The sequence below is a fragment of the Sus scrofa genome, chromosome 4 (assembly GCF_000003025.6).
Source record: "Sus scrofa isolate TJ Tabasco breed Duroc chromosome 4, Sscrofa11.1, whole genome shotgun sequence".
NCBI classification, from domain to species: Eukaryota; Metazoa; Chordata; class Mammalia; order Artiodactyla; family Suidae; genus Sus; species Sus scrofa.
In genome coordinates this window covers 86,178,771-86,192,291 of record NC_010446.5, presented here as the reverse complement: position 1 = coordinate 86,192,291, position 13,521 = coordinate 86,178,771, and positions in this window count along the sequence as shown.

The window sequence follows — 13,521 nt, the reverse complement described above, 5'->3', positions numbered from 1 at the left end:
AGAAAATTAACATGGAGGAAAACGGTGGGGGTAGAGGGATTTGGGGGATTTAAAGTCTCAACCAGGAGGCATAATACCAAACAAATAGAAGTTCCATAAAGAGAGAACAAATGGAAAGAAATGATTCCAAGCAGTTGAACAGAAAAAAAAAAAAAAAAAAAGACTCTTTCTTCTCTTAACACTCAATACTCTGGCCACCAAAAGGGGGCAGGATAATGGGGTTTCTCACACCATCCAGTTCTCCAACTCTCCACACCCCCACTGGGTGTCCAGTTCAATTCCAATACTATCTGCCTGGATTTAGCATCAGATCCCTCAAGTGAAGGGCTCTGTCCTACTAGCTGCCAGCCATCCCCAACCTGAGACATCAATCGCAAGTCATAGGTGCTTTCTGATGGATTGACTCTAGAGTTCCCATGGTGCCCTGTTTGGATTTGATACTTTCCTGGAATGTCTCATAGAACTCAGGGAAACCCTTTACTTACTAGATCACTGGTTTATCATAAAAGGATACAACTTGGAAACAGCCAGATGGAAGAGGAGCATTGGGCAAGATAATGTGGTAAAGGATGCAGAGATTCAGTGCTCTCTTCTCTTCCAAGCATCAATCTAGGAGCTCTCCAAGCACGTGGGTTAGTGTTTGTATAGAGGCTTTATTATGCAGGTATGATTGATTAACAATTGGTGATTGGAGTTCCCTGTTTTGGCACAGTGGAAATGAATCCAACTGGTCCATGAGGATGAGGGTTCAAGCCCTGGCCTTGCCTAGTGGGTCGCAGATCCGGCATTGCCATGAGCTGTGGTGCAGTTCGAAGACACAGATCAGATCTCGAATTGCTGTGGCTGTGGTATAGGCCAGCAGCTACAGCTCCAATTTGACCCCTAGCCTGGGAACTTCCACCTGCCCCAGGTAAGTCCCCAAAAAGACCAAACAAAAACAACAACAAAAAAAGGTGATTAAGTCAACCTCCTGCCCTTCTCCCCATCCCAGAGGTAAAAGGTGGGGCTGGAAATTCAAACTCTCTCATCCAGGGGTTGGTTTCCCTGACAATTGGTCCCAAGGGCTTTCCAAAATTTGCCTCATTAACATAAATTTAGGAGTGGTGGAAATAGACGTATTATGAATAACAAAAGACCCCCTCTGCCCCTTTTTTTTTACTTTCACTTTTATCGCTGTTATCACTTGGGGAAAATCCAAGGGTTTTAGTAGTTCTGTGTCAGGAAAGGGACAAGGACCAAATATGTATCCCTTATCACAAACACAATTTCACAGAAATAATATAGGAAAATTCCCACTGAAGGATAGAAGATTCCAGATTGGAAGGGCCTAATAAATCCCCAGGAAGAAGAATGAAAAACAACATGATAGGAAATTAATATATAAGATCTTGATTGAAAAATAATTAGCTTAAGTATAAGCATGTTATTTAGAAATATTGAAGCATATATAAAAAAAATACCTGTGGGAAAAACTAACATTGCTTATTATTGCCATTTCTGGGAAGTGCAGTTCTGGTGAAAAGAGAAGGAGGCTTGAAGGAAGACTTGAAGTACCATTTGACATTTAAAACTATGTTTATGTTACTTTGATTTAAAAAAAAAAAAAGAATTAAATATAAAAAACGCAACTCAGTTAAGACATGAGGCCCTAATTTCAAGGAGTCCTTCCAGAAATTTGTTAGAATTCCAAATATATGCTTATGTCCAAATGCAATAATTACCTTGCCAATCTTTGGGTGGCAGCTTTTTAACAGCCTCAGTGAACTCTAGAAATACACCAGTCTTAATAACCTTCAAAAGTTACATAGCACATTACCAGTAAGTTGTCCTTAATTGCTTATAAAAATGCACATTTATGGAATTGCATATTATTCACTTGGAAGAATTAAGGATGTGTCCTGCATTTTTCATAACTCCTTGGTCAGTCATAAAGACTCCTGGAGCCCAATCTTTGGCCATCATCCATAATTTGAGTATGAGGTGCCTCCTCCTAATTATCTAAGATTTGGTGGGGATTCTGAGGATATACCTAGTCATTCATTAAAATGTATTGAAGTATCTTTTAAGGCAGATATTTCACTTGATGCTGAAGGTAATAAATATTAGAGTCTAATAATATGACCACTGTCCCAGGGATTCTAATGAATCTAGACTTGAATTAATTTCTCTAGGTTAATGTAGATATCTAGATATTTCCAAGTAGTGGTCAAAACTCTGTTTGTCATAGGAAGCTAGTTGGGTTTGAAGTGTCCCCCTATTTGGAACTTTAAAATACAGAGTCCTTCAGCAGAAGGAACCCATGGACCATCCTGTTAGCTATCTACCCATATCCACTCCTACCACTCACTTTTTCCTTGTTAAGAGAAGCCTGACTTTGTGGTCACAATGGACCAGTACCAGGAGGTTAACCATAATTTGCTTAACCAATCATATTTTAGATTTTTAAAACCCCCTTGCAGATAAAGGTGGTCACATGGCCAGTTCTGAACAATGATATTAAACTGAAGTTTTTGGTAGTTCTTAGAAAGTTTCTGTCTTAACCAATTAACATGAACTTCTGATCCCCTCTTCCTTCTGCATTAACATGGAATTAAGGACCAGAACAATAGCAGCTCTTTTATTTATTTATTTTTTTTTTCTTTTTAGGGCCACACCTGCAGAAGTTCCCAGGCTAGGGGTCAAATCAGAGATGCAACTGCCAGCCTATGCCACAGCCACAGCAATGCCAGATCCAAGCCACACCTGTGAACTATGCCACAGCTTGCCGCAACACCAGATCCTTAACCCACTGAGCAAGGCCTGTAACACACATCCTCATGAATACTAGCTGAGTTCTTAACCCACTGAGCCACAACAGGAACTCCCTAGCAGTTCTTATAATAAGAGCCAAGGTCTGAGGGCTAGTGGAGCAGAACTACAGAAGGGTCTAAGTGTCATAAGGCACCAGTGAGCATCTGACTTAAAGACAGCAAGTGTCTTTCTTTGCTTTTGTTTTTAAGTACTAAGATCTGTTTCTACATAGAGAACACTTCTAACACTGAATATGGAGGATTTTTTTCCCCTCGTCAACAAATTCACTGATAGCTGGGTGTCCTACGATTCCATTCATTCTGAAACTATCTGCCTGAAGTTGGCATTAGATCCCACAAGTTAATGTCTCAGTCCACAAGGCTTCACCCACTTCGGACCCAACTGTCACCCCAGGCCTTTCATACTTCTGACCAACCAGCCATAAACCAGGAGTTCCCATAACCCCTCCTTGGGTGTGATGATTTGCTAAATGGCTGAAAAAACCCATGAGGACACTTTGCCATTACTGGTTTATTTGAAAGGATACAACCCAGGAACAGGCTAAAGGAAGGGATGTATAATAAGGCAAAGTATTAGGAGAAAGAGTGCTGAGAACTTCCATGCCCTCTCTGGGTAGCAACATGTGTTCACCAACCTGGAAGTTCTCCGAACCCCATCTTTTAAGTTTTAATGGAAGTTCCACTATGTAGCATGGCTGATTAAATCATTGGCCTTTGGTGATTAACTCAATCTCCAGGCCCCTCCTCTCTCTAGATGTCAGGGATGGGGCTGATATTTCCAACCCGCTAATAATGTTTGGTATTTCTGGCAACCAGCTCCCATTCTGAAGCTATCTAGGGGCACCAAGGCCACTAGTTATCTTGTTAGCATACAAAACTCACTCATCACTCTGGAGATTCTAAGTGCCTTAGAGGATCTTGTGTCACCAAATGCATTTTAGGGAGGGCACTAAGACCAAATATTATAACAAAAGATGTTCCTATCACCTCTACCACTCAGGAAGTTATAAGGGTTTTAGGAGTTCTTGGCCAGGAAATGGAGCCAAAACCCAAATCTGTATTTCTTCTTATGTCACAGTATCACAATAAAAAAAGATAAAATTCCTATTTATTTAAGCCTATTTATTTATTAGATCTTAGTTGGATTTTCTCTCACTTGCCTTCTAATTGAAACAGGATCTGAATCTCTTGTTTTATAAATGGGGAAATCCAGGCAAAGATAAATTCAGCAATGTAACAATGCAGCTAATGTCAGCAGGTCTTGCTGATGGCAGAAATGGGAATGGAAAAACATAGCATTGTGCCAGACCTTAACATAAAGGAAAAATGGTCTGAAATTTTTTATTCAATTGTCTCTTTGGTCCTTCTAGTTCTTGGTGTTCCATTTGATATTAAACTGAATATGACTATCTCTTGAAGAAAAAGAAAATTTCCTCCTTGACACAAACATCAGAATGTAGAGTTGGTAGGATCTTTCAGTCATGCTACCCCTTCCTGACTCTTGTCTATATGTATTTATGTTATTCTTTTATGTTTCACTTGGTTTTTAAAATTTGCCTTGAGAATTTATTACCCATTTATTTTGAGTCCTAGGCATTATAGATTATTACTTGTAACAACACTTCAATACAAGATTGGCATTGTAATACTTTCTAATTTATTTTTTATTAAAGTATAATTGATTTTCAATGCTGTGCCAATTTTCTTTACAGCAAAGTAATGCAGTCATACATATATATTTATCCGATGGAAGAGGAAACTGAGGTTCAAGGGTATAGTGCATTGGATTCTGTCCCCAAAAAGATATGTTGAAGTCCTAACCCCTAGTACCTGTGAATGTGACTTTATTTGGAAATAGGGTCTTTGCACATATAATCATGGTAAGAGGAGGTCATACTTGATTAGGGTGAGCCTATATTCAGTGTTTGATGTCCTAAGTCCAATGATTGGAGAGGGAGATTTGAAGACAGAGAGGCATGAACCTTTCCACAGAAAAGAAAATCATGGACTTGGAGAATAGACTTGTGGTTGCCCAGGGGGAAGGGGAGGGAGTGGGAGGGATTGGGAGTTTGGGGTTAATGGATGCAAACTATTGCTTTTGGAATTGATTAACAATGAGATCCTGCTGTGTAGCACTGAGAACTATGTCTAGTTACTTATGACAGAGCATGATAATGGGAGAAAAAAGTATGTATACATGTATGTGTAACTGGGTCCCCATGCTGTACAGTGGAAAAAAAAATTGTGTTGGGGAAATAACAATAAAAAAAATTAAAAACTAAAAAGACAAGGTTCTTAAAAAGAAAAGAAAATGGAGGCAGAATTTGGAGTGATGTAGCTACAAGCTAAGGAATTCCAAAGATTGCCAGCAACCTCCAAAAACTGGAAGAGTCCAAGAAGGTTCTTCCTTGGATCCTTCAGAAGAAGGAGAGCCTGGCTAACGCCTTGATTCTAAACTTCTATCCTCCAGAACTAAGAGAAAAAAAAATTCTGTTTTAAGCCACTTGGTTTGTGGTCATTTATTACGGAAGCCATAGAAAATTAATACAGGAGGTTAAATCATTTTCTCTGCATACAACAACTGGAAAGTAGTGGGAACCACATGAAAACATTTCATTTAACTTGTGCATTGGAGTAGCATCAATTTAACCCAGGTTTAGTGAGTTGAATTAACTGCTCCAAGTTCTTCATATGTTCTACAAAAGTCTTTTAAGCACTGACATACTCATAAGGATACAAAGAAGATCTTTCCTGAGCCCACGATGTATTTTGTGGTTCCTAAAGAACAGCCGAAGATATATTACCTCTACTCTATTTGCCTTGGTATGCTTAGAAATCTTTTTTTTTTTTCCCTAAGTTACAGACATCTCCTTTAACCCTTATTTTCTTTCACTGATTTACAATGATCACTCCCATGTTTTGGCTTTACATGCTTCTCCTAAGAAGTTAGCTGTTAGTCTTATTTGAAAATAATGTACGTATTTTCTCTGACTGTTGTTGAGATTTTCTTTTTCATTGGTTTTCAACGGTTATATATACTATTGTGTGCTTAGGACTGGTTTTCTTTTCATTTATCTTGGTTGGTGTTCATAAACAATCTAGAATTTTTGACTTGATGTCATATCAGCTTTGGACAATTCGGCCAATTTATTTTCAAACACTGCTTTTGACCTAGTGTATCTCATCTCTTTTTATGACTCCAGTTACATATACATTAGGCCTGTCACTATGTTCAATTTATCTCATAAGATCTTTCCTATAATATCCATCTTTCTTCTTTCTATGCCTCAGTCTACTGGCTTATCTCCTGAGTTATAGTTCTCTCTTCAGCTACATCTACTTTGCTGGTAAACTTATGAATTACACTCTTAATGTCACTTATTAAGTTGCTCAATTCCAGGATTTCTTTTGTTTATAGATTACAATTCTCTATTGAATTTCTCCATATTTTTTCTACTTCTCTTAAACAAATAAATTATACATTTTAAAGTCCACATGGAATAATTTTAATATCTGGACTTCCTGTGTGGGTCTAAGATGTGCCTATTTTTTACCTTAACTCTTGTTCATTTGACCTTATTTATCAGTATGCCTGTTAAATTTTTTTAATAATCACGAATGTTGCATATGAACAGTAATAGGGATAATTTGAGATTCAGACTGATGTTAGATACTTCTGGAAAGGATGCACTTTCACTTCTGAAAGGCAGTTAGATAGATTCAGATCTATTTAATCTAGCCTGTAGTTGTGCTAAGTAGAATCTGGATTTTAGGTTTTGAGAGGAATGTTCTACATTTTGGTTCACCTCTATTCCTTTTTTTTTTTTTTTTTTTTTTTTTGTCTTTTTAGGGCCACATCTGTGGCATATGAAGGTTCCCAAGTTAGGAGTCCAATTGGAGCTATAGCCACCAGCCTACACTAGAGCCACAGCAACACAGGATCCGAGCCGCTTCTGCCACCTACACCACAGCTCTTGGCAGTGCCAGATCCTTAACCCACTGAGCGAGGCCAGGGATTGAACCTGCAACCTCTTGGTTCCTAGTCAGATTTGTTTCTGCTGTGCCCACGATGGGAAATCCAGTTCACCTCTATTCCTACTGAGGCACTGAGGCACATACAAAAATCCCTCTTTCTTAGGGAGCCCGAACTATAATTTTTTAATCTCCCTAACACTGCGAGACTATTTATTCATTTCTCAGCCTCTTGGCAGCTGCTTAAAAATCAGCAAATGACTCAAAAGGAAAAACAGAGCTGAAAGCTAGGCTTACCTCTCTGAACTTCCCTTGTCTCCTGGATCATGGGGCCTTAGGTCACTCAGTAATTCTCAGATGCCTACCAACAGATTTTTAAATTTAACCCTTTTTAGTTGTTATTGTCACTAGTATTTGTAGACACAAGCTAGTCTGCCATAGCCAAAAACAGAAATCCAGAACTGCTTGCATTTTATAGCCTTGGAGGATTGAGCTTGATGGGTCTTGTGCTACAGTGGAAAAGAAGAAAAAAATTTCAGTTCTTCTCTTCATAATTAAGCCTCCATTATAGGGAGTGACCTTTGGCTTGTCTGTACAGGATGGTGGGGGTATCACCTTTGCATGCAAGGCAGCAAGGTGTTATGGGCACAGGTATTACAGCTCTTATCTACACTTCATTCCTGATTGGCCATTCAGGAGGACTATATTTACAGAATCATGAATTAGCATTCTCTCTCTATTCTCTGTCCTATTTGATAAGTAATAGCTTGCTTTTGGTTACCTCACAATTTGGAAAAGTGTCAGATAAAACATTCTTTGATCCCAACTAATGTATGTAGTTAATATTGATCTAAGAAAGGTAGTTGCTATCTTATCAAACTTACATATTTGATATTGGCTTTATAAAATGTGATGCACTGAAGAGAAACATAAAATTTTCCATCATTTTATATCATTACTTAGTCTATTAAACTATTTTATGCTGCCTTGAAATTTGTTAAGAGCCAAAGTGCTAATTCAGGAATGTAAAGTTCATTGATTTCAATTTACCTTTAACTATATATAAATATAAAGGAAAGGGACAATTTCAGACAATTGGTTGTACAATTGAATTCTACTAACTTTTGGCTGTAAAATATTCTGATGCAACGATTTCAAGAAAGAACTGTGTATAGAATTTGGGAGTTAGGAAGAATATTACGTCTTCATAATCCAGCTCTTCTGAAACACGAATCCCTTCCTCCAAAAATAATTATCTGAAAACATTTCACCTTGTATACGAAGACATAGATTCAACTTAATATTAATTAGAATAAGCAAGAACAAAGGGAAAAATTATAATTGAACACTCCTCTTTCCTAGATATATTGTAATGTTTCCAAGTGCCAGCCGTCCAGGCACTGTAGCTCCCCTCAAGGCACTCACAGTCCACCAGCAGATACTTACCCATAAACAAAGGGTTATGTGAATAGCATGCAGGAGGCCCAGAAGAATTAATAATTAATTTTGCCTGGGGAAGTCAGAGAAGAATCTGAGCTGGGTTTAGCCAATGAAAAGAGACAGAAAGTTACTTCAGGGAGAGCACCTACTGTTTTATAGAATTATTTATGGCACACTTGGGAAGCAGAATTTGAGTGTAGAGGCAATAATAGGAAATAGGGCTAAAGATATGACATGGGGATAAATTTTGAAAGTCCTAATTCTCTATGCAAAGGAATTTGAACACTCTAAACACAAAGTTTCTAAATATCCTAAACCAAAAGAGCAATGTGCTAAATTTTGGTTTTCAGGAATACAATTTTGCTAGAGTTTTAGATTGAAGACATAGGGACATACTGGTGGATGGCGAATTGATGCATTTGTCCAGGAAAGACACCAGGAGGTCTTAAGAAGTGATTTACAATTACCTTTATACATCTGTCTTACTCATGCACATGCACAGAAGGGTCTGAGTTAAAGATTTACACTCAAGAGGCTCTGGTAGTCAAGCGGCTATGGACCTGAAGGAAAGAAAACAGTTTTTGGCTAAGGAGAATGGGTAGATGGTGAGGCCCTTAACTTAGATAAGAAGTAAGGAGGAAGTACTGGAGGAGAATGCTGAGTTCAGTCAGCTTATAGTTGATGTTTACGCATGACATTTCGAGGAAAGTCTGATACGGTGGACATCTATAGAATGGCTTATCAATACTTCCTTTCCTTTGAGATCTACTTCCTCATTCACGTATTACAAGATTTTCCTAGCCTTTACATGATTCCCATACCTTGCCCATCCACAATGTCCAACGAGAGTTGTTGATCCAGGGAGAAGTAACAGACTTTTAACCACATCTTTGTTCCTGGGAGAAAATTGTTTCTTTATTTCTTCTCTGTCACTTATATTGTTAGCATCAATTTATACTTTTGTGACCAATTTCAGTAGCTATGTTGGGTAAGATAGTGTTTGGCTACATGTATCAGTAAACCAGCTACAATGACTTCAGCAAACATGGAATTATTTTACCTGGTCTGGTATAACAAGAAATCCAGAGGTAGGCAGTCAAAGACCAGTATGGTTTTCAAAGAGATCATCGAGGAGCTAGGCCATTTCTAGATTCCTCTTCTACCATCTATAGCAACACCTTTCATTCTCGTGGTCTTAAGTTGGCTATTTAACCTCCAAGATTTTACATCTATGTCTAGGAAATAAATAAGGAAGGACACAGGCATGAGTATGCTAAATTGTCCACTTTTAGCACTAAAAAAATAGCTTTCCAGAAGTTCATTCCAAGAACTTTCTCATATCGTATTGCCTAGCATTTTTTCGTAATAATTGACCATGCCTAAATGCAAGGAGGCCTGGGAGATGAAGTTATTTTCCAGGTACGTTGCCATTACAATAAATTGTGATTTCTAAGAAAATCAGCTAGGTGAGTCTGCCAGTCACATTTTCCTTTTAAATATAAAAAGTAGAATGTTTTGGAAGTTCCCTTCATGGCTCAGAGGTTAACCATCCCGTGTAGGATCCATGAGGATGCGGGTTCGATCCCTGGCCTCGCTCCGTGGGTTAAGGATCTAGAGCTGCTGTGAGCTGTGGTGTAGGTCGAAGAGGCGGCTCAGATCTGGCGTTGCTGTGGCTACGGCGTAGGCTGGCAGCTGAAGCTCAGATTCAACCCCCTAGCCTGGGAACTTCCATATGCCGTGCGTGCGGCCCTAAAAAGCAAAAAAAGAAAAAAGTAGAATGTTTTCTTACAGGTTAAAATTTTGACTGATATGTTTGGTATGGTGTTGTTCCTATTTTCCCCAAGAGATTGGTTCCAGGACCCTTGCAGATACCAAAATGCACAAATACTCAAGTCTCATAGAAAAAAGCATAGTATTTACGTATAACCTACAGACATCCTCCTGTATACTTTGTCATCTCTAGATTACTTACAATACCTAACAATGTAAGTAGTTATAAAGGCAATGTAAATGCCATGATAAGTAGTTGCTAGCATGCAGCAAACTCAAATTTCTCTTTTTGAAGCTCTAAAATTTTTTTTTCTTTTTAGGACTACACCTGTGGCGTATGGAAGTTCCCAGGCTAGGGGTCCAATCAGAGATACAGTTGCTGGCCTACACCACAGTCACAGCAACACAGGGTCTGAGCCATGTCTGCAGACTACACCACAGCTCATGGCAACACTGGATCCTTAACTCACTGAGAAAGGTCAGGGATCAAACCGCGTCCTAATGGATACTAGTTGGGTTTGTTACTACTGAGCCATGACAGGAAACTCTTTATCCTAAACATTTTTGATCTGTCATTTTTTAATCCATGGGTTCAGAACCCATGAACGCACAGGGCTCACTGGACCAGCACACAAAAGTTAGAGGGAAAAAAGGTTGAGGGATTCTGGTGGAAGAGGATCACCTGAGAATGAGTCTAACTTTTATCCAGGTGCAAGTGAATTTCTAATATGTTCTTTTCTCCCCTTTCAACTGCTCCCTTTCATAGAGGAAAAGATGTGCATAGGGTTCCAAAACAATACTGATCCTGAGAGGCTAGACTTGAGGAGAGTAGAGCAGCCTTGATTAGTATTACTGGAGCAGAGGTGGGCTAGATTTTACCTATTAACTCATTAGAGGAAAAAATAAAGGACACTTGAAGTTAGCAAGGACAACCAAAATGCCCCTGGTGAAGGATCCATCTGATTTCTTTTCTTTCTTTCTTTCTTTTTTTTTTTAACAGCTGCACCTGCGGCACATGGAATTTCCTGGGCTAGATGTTGAATCAGAGCTAGAGTCCCAGCTGCAGCACCAGATCCTTGACCCACTGAGCAAGGCCAAGGATCAAACACACATCCTCACAGAGACAACATTGGGTCCATCAGAACTCCCCATTCTGATTCATTTTTAATAATGATTTTTATTTTTTCTATTATAGCCAGTTTACAGTGTTCTGTCAATTTTCTACTGTACAACAAGGTGACCCAGTCACACATACATGTATACATTCTTTTCCCTCACATTATCATACTCCATCATAAGTGACTAGATATAGTTCCCGGTGCTATACAGCAGGATCTCATTGCTTATCCATTCCAAAGGCAATAGTTTGCATCTATTAACCCCAAATTCTCAGTCCATCTCACTCCCCCCACCCCCCCATTCTTGATTCTTCATTCTGAAAATGTTCCCAATTCTTCACCAGTACCTTTGTGATGTGACTTTGCCACTATGACCATAAAGAGATGGTGTAGGTGGTCCCAATTTCCCCACTCTTAAATATGGTCTGGACTTGCTTTGGTTGTTACCTCAGTCCATAACAAACCAATCATCAGACATTTGAGAAACTCTATCTTAGACAAAGCAGGTCCAAACCAACCTTCCAGATAGCTTAATAAGTCCAGCTACACCCAGTTCAGAACTGTGGAGTCATGAGCAATTAAAAGATGGTTATGGTTTGAAGCCACTAAATTTTGGGGATGGTTTGGTACACAACAATAAATAATTGATATATTGACAATTGACAATAATTGATTCCCTAAAATAAACTTCCTTTTGGAGACTTGGCACAACTACCTCAGGGGCTTACACCTATATTTTATTTATATTGTAGGTAAGACACTTTAGTCATATCTGGATGGGAACTGGCTCAATTGAAAGAAAATTTGATTTAGGGATAGAAAAGAGAAAATATTCCAGGAGGTCCCTAGGTCACTTTCTGGAAGCACTATGAGATTTAGGAATTATGGAGGAAAGCTTATTACTAGTGGCCTCTAAAGCAGGGAAGGGCTGAAGGAGAATGAGATGACTCTGGGAAAAACTATCCAATAGTAATAGTAAGATGGTGAATATTAGTCATCCATTGAGCATCTATTCTTTGTCAGGCACTATATTAAATGCTTAATACTCATTAGGATCTTATTTCTACCTAACCACAATCTTAAAAGTTGTGAAAATGTGGATTTCGATAAGTTATCTTACTTGGCCAAGGTCATGAAGCAGTGAGTTCCAGAGCCAGAGTCTGCGTGGTCTCTCGACACTGGGCTCTGCCTTTCATCTTGTTTTTGTGCCTAGGACTCTGGTGGAAGTTGCCTGGCAACTGAAAAACTTGTCTGCACTCTGGCCATAGATGATAAATATTTGAGTTGCTATGTCAGAACTTTTTGCTATCAAGCTCTGTTTGCAAGAGTTCATCTTAATATCCCCAGCACAGGCTGCTCTTAAGTCCAGGTCTTAATTCCTCCATTATCCCTCCCTTTCATACATGGAGAAGATAACGGAAAGGGGGGGATGAGAGTTGCTTCTGACACCTTTCTCAACATTATGCTAATTAACATAACCCATACACAACACCACATACACACTCTGTGAGACTCTTGGCCTTGATTTTGCCACATGTGTTCCCTTTTTCAAAATAATAAAGCAAATTTTTGTAACCTTCATTCCTGGTAAAGATGCTGTGATGGATGAAGTACATGTTTCAGATGATATATCTTGAACTTTAGTTTCCTTGTCTGTAAAATGGAAGTGATAACACTTACCTGCTGGGAGATGTCTTTTTATCTCAGTTAAATGGCAACAGGACTTATTTAATCCATCAAACCGAAGTCCAGATATGCGTTTGGATTCCTTGTCCTCCGCCTGCACCCATATCCCAGCCTGGAATGAGTCTTATGGACTTTACTTCCAAAAGAATGGTGAATCTATCATTTTGCCATGTCCAGTACTTCTATACTTGTCCAAGATGCCATCATTTCTGACCCAAGCCACTGCAATACTTCCTTAAACATTCTGCTTCCACTTAACCCAATGGGAAACCACTCTGGCAAACTATTCTCTGCACTGAAACCAATAGTACTTTTAGAACAAAATTCAGATGATGTTGGTCTCCTATAGTAGATGCAACGTGTGTGTCTCTCCAACATTCATATGATCAAACCTAATGCCCCATGTGATGGTGCTTGGAGATGGAGCCTTTGGGGGACACAGGTAAGAAGGTTGGGACTCTCGCAATGGAGATTAATACTCTTTTAAGAGACCCACAAAGCTCCCTTGCCCCTTCCATGATGTGAAGATACAGCAAGAAGACAGCTGTCTGAGAACTATGAATCAGGTACTCAACAGACACGGAATCTGCCAGTGCCTTATCTTAGACTTTCAACTCCAGAACTGTGAGAAATACGTTTCTGCTATCTATGACCCACTCAGTCTGTGGTATTTTCAGCCCAAACAGACTAAGACATTCTGTTTTAAATCTTCCAATGACTTTCCT